Source organism: Salvelinus sp. IW2-2015, unplaced genomic scaffold (assembly GCF_002910315.2).
Source record: "Salvelinus sp. IW2-2015 unplaced genomic scaffold, ASM291031v2 Un_scaffold5680, whole genome shotgun sequence".
In the NCBI taxonomy this organism is placed as follows: domain Eukaryota; kingdom Metazoa; phylum Chordata; class Actinopteri; order Salmoniformes; family Salmonidae; genus Salvelinus; species Salvelinus sp. IW2-2015.
In genome coordinates, this window is record NW_019946945.1 from 24872 (window position 1) to 32785 (window position 7914).

Consider the following 7914-nt stretch of genomic DNA (forward strand, 5'->3'; position numbering starts at 1 on the left):
ACCACAAAAGAGAGAGAGTAGAGTTGATATGCTGGATGTTCTGAACACATCATTATAATATGGCTCTGGTATGCTGACTTCAAATAGAAGGGCCGTGTGTCTATTGTTAGCCTGAGCTGAACACACTTACTAATAATTCGGCTCTGGTAGTTGACCCAAATAGAGGCCCGTGTGTCTATTAGTTAGCCCCTGAGCTGAACACACATTATAATATGTCTGGTAGTTGACCAAATAGAGGCCCGTGTGTCTAATTAGTTAGCCTGAGCCTGAAACACATTTAATATGGCCCTGGTAGTTGACCCAAATAGAGGCCCGTGTGTCTATTAGTTAGCCCTGAGCTGAACACACATTATAATATGGCCCTGGTAGTTGACCCAAATGAGGGCCCGTGTGTCTATTAGTTAGCCTGAGCTGAACACACATTATAATATGGCCTGGTAGTTGACCCAAATAGAGGCCCGTGTGTCTATTAGTTAGCCTCTGAGCTGAACACACATTATAATATGGCTCTGGTAGCTGACCCAAATAGAGGCCCGTGTGTCTATTAGTTAGCCCTGAGCTGAACACACATTATAATATGGCCCCTGGTAGTTGACCCAAATAGAGGCCCGTGTGTCTATTAGTTAGCCCTGAGCTGAACACACATTATAATATGGCTCTGGTAGTTGACCCAAATAGAGGCCCGTGTGTCTATTAGTTAGCCCTGAGCTGAAACACACATTATAATATGGCCCTGGTAGTTGACCCAAATAGAGGCCCGTGTGTCTATTAGTTAGCCCTGAGCTGAACACACATTATAAATATGGCTCTGGTAGTTGACCCAAATAGAGCCCGTGTGTCTATTAGTTAGCCTGAGCTGAACACACATTATAATATGGCCCTGGTAGTTGACCCAAATAGAGGCCCGTGTGTCTATTAGTTAGCCCTGAGCTGAACACACATTATAATATGGCTCTGGTAGTTGACCAAATAGAGGCCCGTGTGTCTATTAGTTAGCCCTGAGCTGAACACACATTATAATATGGCTCTGGTAGTTGACCCAAATAGAGGCCCGTGTGTCTATTAGTTAGCCCTGAGCTGAACACACATTATAATATGGCTCTGGTAGTTGACCAAATAGGGCCCGTGTGTCTATTAGTTAGCCTGAGCTGAACACACATTATAATATGGCTCTGGTAGTTGACCCAAATAGAGGCCCGTGTGTCTATTAGTTAGCCTGAGCTGAACACACATTATAATATGGCTCTGGTAGTTGACCCAAATAGAGGCCGTGTGTCTTATAGTTAGCCCTGAGCTGAACACACATTATAATATGGCTCTGGTAGTTGACCCAAATAGAGGCCCGTGTGTCTATTAGTTAGCCCTGAGCTGAACACACATTATAATATGGCTCTGGTAGCTGACCCAAATAGAGGCCCGTGTGTCTATTAGTTAGCCTGAGCTGAACACACATTATAATATGGCCCTGGTAGTTGACCCAAATAGAGGCCCGTGTGTCTATTAGTTAGCCCTGAGCTGAACACACATTATAATATGGCTCTGGTAGTTGACCCAATAGAGGCCGTGTGTCTATTAGTTAGCCTGAGCTGAACAACACATTAATAATATGCCCTGGTAGTTGACCAAATAGAGGCCCGTGTGTCTATTAGTTAGCCTGAGCTGAACACACATTATAATATGGCTCTGGTAGCTGACCCAAATAGAGGCCCGTGTGGTCTATTAGTTAGCCCTGAGCTGAACACACATTATAATATGGCTCTGGTAGTTGACACAAATAGAGGCCCGTGTGTCTATTAGTTAGCCCTGGCTGAACACACATTATAATATGGCCTCTGGTAGTTGACCCAAATAGAGGCCCGTGTGTCTATTAGTTAGCTCTGAGCTGAACACACATTATAATATGGCCTGGTAGTTGACCCAAATAGAGGCCGTGTGTCTATTAGTTAGCCCTGAGCTGAACACATTATATATGGCTCTGGTAGTGACACAATATGAAGGCCGTGTGTCTATTAGTTAGCCCTGAGCTGAACACACATTATAATTGGCTCTGGTAGCTGACCCAATAGAGGCCCGTGTGTCTATTAGTTAGCCCTGAGCTGAACACACATTATATATGGCCCTGGTAGTTGACCCAAATAGAGGCCCGTGTGGTCTATTAGTTTAGCTCTGAGCTGAACACACATTATAAATATGGCCCTGGTAGTTGACCCAAATAGAGGCCCGTGTGTCTATTAGTTAGCCCTGAGCTTATAATGGAGTACAAGCAAGTTCTAGGACCATTCTTGAAAAGAGCTTCTATTGCTTGACTTACTTATCATTGATTTGCTGTTGAACAGGTCAGTGGTTAGCCTGAGTTATAGTCGAACCGGTCGTAGGGTTGATTGAAGCTCAATGTTAAATTCAAATCTCCTACCATCGTATCTCAGCCAACATTCTAGTCATTTAGCAGCCTCTCTTATCCAGAGTGACTTACAGGAGCCATTAGGGTTAAGTACCTTGCGCTTCAAGGGAACATCAACATAGCCCCGACCTAGCCATACCTAGCCCCGACCTAGCCAGACATAGCCGAGCAATAGCCAGACCTAGCCCCGACCTAGCCCAGACCTAGCCCAGACCTAGCCAGACCTAGCCCAGACTAGCCCAGACATAGCCCCGACCTAGCCCAGACCTAGCCCAGACATAGCCCAGCAATAGGCCCAGACATAGCCCAGCAATAGCCAGACATAGCCCCGGACCTAGCCCAGACCTAGCCCGACTAGCCAGACATAGCCCAGCAATAGCCCAGACCTAGCCCCGACCTAGCCCAGACCTAGCCCAGACCTAGCCCAGACATAGCCCCGACCTAGCCCAGACCTAGCCCAGACTAGCCCAGCAAGTAGCCCAGACCTAGCCCCGACCTAGCCCAGACATAGCCCCGGACTAGCCCAGACATAGCCCCGACCTAGCCCAGAACCTAGCCCCGACCTAGCCCAGACACTAGCCCCAAGACCTAGCCCGACTAGCCAGAATAGCCGCCGACCTAGCCAGACTAGCCCAACTAGCCCAGACAGCAGACCTAGCGCATAGCCAGACTTAGCCCGACTAAAACCCAGTCTTAGCCCGACCTAGCCCAGACCTAGCACAGACCTAGCCCAGACCTAGCCCAGACCTAGCCCCCAACCTAGACCAGAACCTAGCTCAATATCTTGGAGTCGGATAAAAGCAAGACCACAGCTTCCATACAGTGACCATTAGACTTGTCATCTTTCCAACTGAATAAGTTTGTATTGGCAACAATTTTGATTAAAATATAACATTTATGCTCTCATGTGCCAATAGAGAACCAACCCTGGATGGGAACCAGAAGCTGCTGGAAGTGGTGTTGGAGGGCAGTAGGAGGACCCTTTCCTCTGGTCTAAAAAAAGGTGCCGTCTTTCGGATGGGATGTTAAACGGGTGTCTGACTCTCTGTGGTCGCTAAAGGATCCCATGGCACTATCTTGTAAGAGTAGTGGTGTTAACTTCCCAATATGGCCCTCATACATCATGGCCACCTAATCATTCCCAGCTTCCAATTGGCTTCATTCACTCTTAATATTCCTTTGCCCGAACAGACAGTCAAAAAATAGTTTTAAGGTATATCCTATATTTAGGAGATATAAGAAAGCTCAGGAAATGTAACATGTTTTGGACACATACAACAATATATACAAAGTATGTGGACACCCCTTAAATTTACATTTACATTTACATTTAAGTCCATTTAGCAGACGCTCTTATCAGAGCGATTTACAAATTGGAAAGTTCATACATATCACCTGGTCCCCGTGGGGAATGAACACAACCCTGGCGTTGCAACGCCATGCTCTACCATGAGCCACACGGGACCAAATTAGTGGATTCGGCTTATTTCAGCCACACCCGTTGCTGACAGTGTATAAAATCGAGCACACAGCCATGCAATCTCCAGAGACAAACATTGGCAGTAGAATGGCCTTACTGAAGAGCTCAGTGACTTTCAACGTGGCACGTTCATAGGATGCCACCTTTCCAACAAGTCAGTTTGTCAAATATCTGCCTGCTAGAGCTGCCCCGGCAACTGTAAGTGGTTGTTATTGTGATGTGGAAACGTCTAGGAGAAACAACGGCTCAGCTGCAAAGTGGTAGGGCCACACAAGCTCACAGAACGGGAGCGCAGAGTGCTGAAGTGAGTAGCGCGTAAAAATTTGTTCTGTCCTCGGTTGCAACACTCACTACCGAGTTCAAACTGCCTCTGGAAGCACGTCAGTAACAAGAACTGTTCCTCGGGAGCTTCATGAATGGGTTTTCCATGGCCGGCAGCCGCACACAAGCCTAAGATCACCATTTTACAATGCAAAGCGTTGGGTGGAGTGGTGTAAAACTCGCCGGCCATTGGACACTGGAGCAGTGGAAAACCGTTCTCTGGAGTGATGATCCGCTTCACCATCTGGCAGTCCGACGGACAAATCTGGGTTTTGGCGGATGCCAGGAGAACGCTAACTGCCCAATGCATAGTGCCAACGGTAACGTTTGGAGGTGGAGGAGGAATAATGGTCTGGGGCTGTTTTTCATGGTTCGGGCCCCTTAGTTCCAGTGAAGGGAAATCTTAACGCTACAGAATACAATGACATTCTAGACAAATCTGTCCTTCCAACTCTGTTGCAACAGTTTGGGGAAGGCCCTTTCCTGTTTCAGCATGACAATGCCCCCGTGCACAAAGCGAGGTTCATACAGAAATGTTTTTTTTTCGAGATCGGTGTGGAGGAACCTGACCTCAACCCGATTGAACACCTTTGGGATGAATTGGAACGCAGACTGCGAGCCAGGCCTAATCGCCTAACATCAGTGCCCGACCTCACTCGTGCTCTTGTGGCTGAAGGGAAGTAAGTCCCTGCAGCAATGTTCCAACATCTAGTGGAAAGCCTTCCCAGAAGAGTGGAGGCTGTTATAGCAGCAAAGGGGGGGGGGTGACCAACTCCATATTAAAGCCCATGATTTTGTAATGAGATGTTGAATGAGCAGATGTCCACATACTTTTGGTCATGTAGAGTATTCAACACCTCTTTTTGTTGGCACTACTTACATACATTGTTTTAACTGTCTGAACGTAACCCATAGTGTGATCATATTAGTTAGTTAGACCAAAACATTCAGACACCACAGACGTTTTCGTGAGAAGACCGATTTCCACAGATGCGGAAGGCCGACAGGATGTGATGGATGCTAAAAAAAATGTATGTATGTTTTTGGGCGATCTGACCAAATTCACCAAGAAATGCGAGTTATAGATCTGTCATTCTCATTGAAAGCCAGTCTGAGAAGCGGTAGATCTGTTCTATGTGTTATAGATCTGTCATTCTCATTGAAAGCCAGTCTACACGAAGCGGTAGAGTTGTTCTATGTGTTATAGGATCTGTCATTCTCATTTGAAAGCCAGTCTGAGAAGCGGTAGACTCTGTTCTTATGTGTTTATAGATCTGTCATTCTCATTGAAAGCCAGTCTAAGAAGAGGTAGATCTGTTCTATGTTTTATAGATCTGTCATTCTCATTGAAAGCCAGTTAAGAAGCGGTAGATCTGTTCTATGTGTTATAGTCTGTCATTCTCATTGAAAGCCAGTCTAAGAAGCGGTAGATCTGATCTATGTGTTATAGATCTGTCATTCTCATTGAAAGCCAGCTAAGAAGCGGTAGATTGTTCTATGTGTTATAGATCTGTCATCCTCATTGAAAGCCAGTCTAAGAAGCAGTAGATCTGTTCTATGTGTTATAGATCTGTCATTCTCATTGAAAGCCAGTCTAAGAAGCGGTAGATCTGTTCGTGTGTTATAGATCTGTCATTCTCAATGAAAGCAAGTCTAAGAAGCGGTAGAATCTGTCTTGTGTTTATAGATCATGTCATTCTCATTGAAAGCCAGTCTAAGAAGCGGTAGATCTGATCTATGTGTTATAAGATCCTGTCATTCTCATTGAAAGCCAGTCTAAGAAGCAGTAGATCTGTTCCGTGTGTTATAGATCTGTCATTCTCATTGAAAGCCAGTCTAAGAAGCGGAGAATCTGATCTATGTGTTATAGATCTGTCATTTCTCATTGAAAGCCAGTCTAAGAAGCGGTAGATCTGATCTATGTGTTATAGATCTGTCATTCTCATTGAAAGCCAGTCTAAGAAGCGTAGATCTGTTCGTGTGTTATAGATCTGTCATTCTCCATTGAAAGCCAGTCTAAGAAGCGTAGATCTGATTCTGTGTGTTATAGATCTGTCATTCTCATTGAAAGCCAGTCTAAGAAGCGTAGATTCTGATCTATGTGTTATAGATCTGTCGATTCTCTTGAAAGCCAGTCTAAGAAGGCGGTAGATCTGATCTATGTGTTATAGATCTGTCATTCTCATTGAAAGCCAGTCTAAGAAGTGGTAGATCTGTTCTATGTGTTATGGATCTGTCATTCTCATTGAAAGCCAGTCTAAGAAGCGTAGATCTGTTCCGTGTGTTATAGATTCTGTCATTCTCATTGAAAGCCAGTCTAAGAGTGGTAGATCTGTTCTATGTGTTTATAGATCTGTCATTCTCTATTGAAAGCCAGTCTAAGAAGCAGTAGATCTGTTCCGTGTGTTATAGATCTGTCATTCTCATTGAAAGCCAGTCTAAGAAGCGGTAGATCTGATCTATGTGTTTTAGATCTGTCATTTCTCATTGAAAGCCAAGTCTAAGAAGCGGTAATCTGATCTATGTGTTTTATAGATCTGTCATTCTCATTGAAAGCCAGTCTAAGAAGCGGTAGATCTTGATCTATGTGTTATAGATCTGTCATTCTTCATTGAAAGCCAGTCTAAGAAGCGGGTAGATCTGTTTCTATGAGTTATAGATCTGTCATTCTCATTTGAAAGCCAGTCAGAAGCAGTAGATCTGTTCTATGTGCTCTATTTCTATGCTTCCCGTTCTATAAGTTTCGTTTTCCAGCTTTTACTTTCGGTTTTGTTCACCAGCTTAAAAGCTTGAAAATACAAATTTTTTTTTTATGGAAAATTATTTCACAGCGGTTTCGATGGTACAATGATTCTCAACACCTATACTTGCTTGTTTTGTGAAAAACTGAAATTAGGTTTTTAACAACCAGGAAATGGGGGAGCAATTTCTGCATAGTACACTCGACGTATTTATTGATAGTATTATAATATATTTTATTTTTAAATTATTGTTATTATTACTAGATTGACGGACGGGTGCTTCAATAGACAAAGCTGAACGTAAAAGCAGCCGTTGATATTCACCCCCCTCCCTCTCTTTAAAGGGAGAATCTTATATCAATGCAAATGGCCATGTCTATGAGAACTCATAGCTCAGGGCCTGGTTAACCGCCAGGATGGAACAGAGTGCACTCAGAAAGATTCATATATCCTTACTTTTTAACACATTTGTTATGTTAAGCCTCATTCTTAAAATGGGATTAAAATGATCTTTTCCCTCATCAATCTATACACAATACCCCATAATGACAAAGCGAATACAGGTTTTAGAATTTCTTTGCAAATTGTATTAAAAATATAAAACAGAAATTCTTATTTAAATAAGTATTCAGACCACTTTGCTATGAGAACTTGAAATGAACTCAGGTGGCATCCTGTTTCTATTGATCATCCTTAAGATGTTTTCTACAACTTGATTGGAGTCCACTGTTGGTAAATTCAAATTGATTGGACATGATTTGGAACAGGACACAACCTGTCTATATAAGATCCCTACAAATGACAGTGATATCAGCACCGTAAAACCAAGCCATGAGTTGAAGGAATTGTCTGTAGAGCGCTGAGACAGGATTGTGTTAAAGTACAGGTCGGGGAAGGGTTACCAAAACATGTCTGCAGCATTGAAGGTCCCAAGAACACAGTGGCCTCCATCATTCTTAATGGAAAGAAGA